Source organism: Myotis davidii, unplaced genomic scaffold (genome assembly GCF_000327345.1).
Source record: "Myotis davidii unplaced genomic scaffold, ASM32734v1 scaffold333, whole genome shotgun sequence".
NCBI lineage: Eukaryota > Metazoa > Chordata > Mammalia > Chiroptera > Vespertilionidae > Myotis > Myotis davidii.
In genome coordinates this window covers 578589-580646 of record NW_006285266.1, presented here as the reverse complement: position 1 = coordinate 580646, position 2058 = coordinate 578589, and positions in this window count along the sequence as shown.

Genomic DNA, 2058 nt, shown 5'->3' with positions numbered 1-2058 from the left:
CCCAGCTGTCTTAACCGTCCACACAGCACGGAAGGGAATCGAGCTGCAGTGGCTCAGTGGCTGAGCGTTGACCTAGGAACCAGGAGGTCATGGCTGGGTTCCTGGTCAGGGCACAGGCCCGGGTTGTGGGTTCCATCCCCGGTGTGGGGCGTGCAGGAGGCAGCCATCCATGATTCTCGCTCATCATTGATGTTTCTCTCTCTCTCTCCCTCTGCCTTCCTCTCTGAAATCAATTAAAAAAAAGCAAATAAAGGAAACGTCATTTAACTTGGGCAGTTAACTTGGGCAGTCCTGAAGGGAAGCTCTCACCATTGCCACCCGACCCCAGCGGGAGGACATTGGCCAGCAGGTGGGCGATCCTGGCCTGAACTCTTTCGCTGGCTGCCTTCAGGATTGGGGTCCCTGTTACAGCCAGTCAAGGACCAACGGCCACACTCAGCCAATGAGAAGCCGTTACCACGCTGAGTTCTTCAAAACAGCCCCTCCCAACTCCCTCTTTTCGCCTATAAATGCGAGGCCTCTCCTCCGTTCTCCAGATTGCCCTGGGTTCTCCATAGCCTGCTGCAATCCTTCTGCTGTTTTCAAATAAACCCATTTTGCTGGTAAACAAAACAAAACAAAACACCTGGCTCTTTTATTTTTTAAGTTCAGCGCATCCTTCATCACGTGTTTTCGTTTAGCACAGGGCCGGGCACATAATAAATCCCAAAGTAACCCCGCAAGGCCTCTCTCCTGCTGGGCTGTGGACGGAGAGGGATTTAGATAAATGAGGGAGCGAGTAGGACTGAGCGTGTGGAAGTCACGTCTGATGTCAGAGGCTGTGGACTCTGGGGCCTGGGGCGGGGCCGTCGGAGCTCCCCTGTCATTTTGTTGCAGAAGGTCCTTCGGAGAAGGGTGGGATGACCAGGAAGGACTTGGCTCTCTAAGTCCCCTAAGTCCTCTCTAAGGACTTGCCCATGTCACCCACATTGATCAGGCCTCATAAGCGCCCATTGGATGGTGCTGGAGCCACAGGGGACAGGCAGGGCGGAGGGGGCCCGCCTGTTTCAGGGCCCTGCAGCGTTCTGCAGCGGAGGGCGTGGTCCAGAGCCTGGCCTCGGTGGTCGCCAAGTGAACGGAGTGTTCGCACACGGGGGTGCCGGGCGGTCCGGATGCTGGTGTGTCTGTGAGTCTTGGTCGCAGACCCTCAGGAGAAGCCTGGTGTAGGCTCCGTCTCAGCAGGGCTTGCGTTGAATTGACCTTGAACAGCCCTTCGGCCAGGGCTTGCTGTGAGTGCGACCTTGAGCAAGCCCTTCAGTCCATCTGGGTCGGCACCATTGGCCTTTGTTAGGATGTGGCCTTGTTTCCTGGGCAGGTTTGGGTGTGGCAGGGCCTGTGCGAGGCGTTTTTACATAAGCATCTCACAGCTCCCCGAGGCCCCGCGGGGCAGGCAGCAGTGCTCCCATTCTGCAGATTAGGAAACTAATGCCCAGAGGGGCTCCCTGACTCCCCAGTCCACACGGCTGCAAATGGCAGAGCTGGGATTCAGGCTTGAGTCCACCACAGGCTTTTATGCTAACGGACACGATGGCCAATAAGAATAAGATGATGAACAGAAAAAGGTCAGGCATTTGGCATCTCCCAGGACCACAGCAACCACCTCCTCATCGAACCCCTTGAGGAAGCCTCGCTTTATTGCTGGGCTGGCCCTAACCTCTCTTCGATCTCACAGCCCGTGGAGAACACCCACCTTATCTTTTCCTGATTTATTCAGAGTCGTTTCAGACAGACTCTAAAATGGTCCCAAACTCAGCCTGCCCACGGGTGTTTGTGCCCCGTGTATTCCATTCCCCTCCTCCCAAGTGTGTGTGTGTGTGTGTGGGGGGGCACCTGGGACTTGCTTCTCAGAGGAGATGATATAAGATTGCAATTTCAACCCTGGCTGGTTTGGCTCAGTGCATAGAGCGTTGGCCTGCAGACTAAGGGGTCCCGGATTTGATTCCGGTTGGGGGCACATGCTGGGGTTGTCGGCTCAGCCCCAGTGGGGGGTGTGCGGGAGGCAGCCGATAAATGATTCTC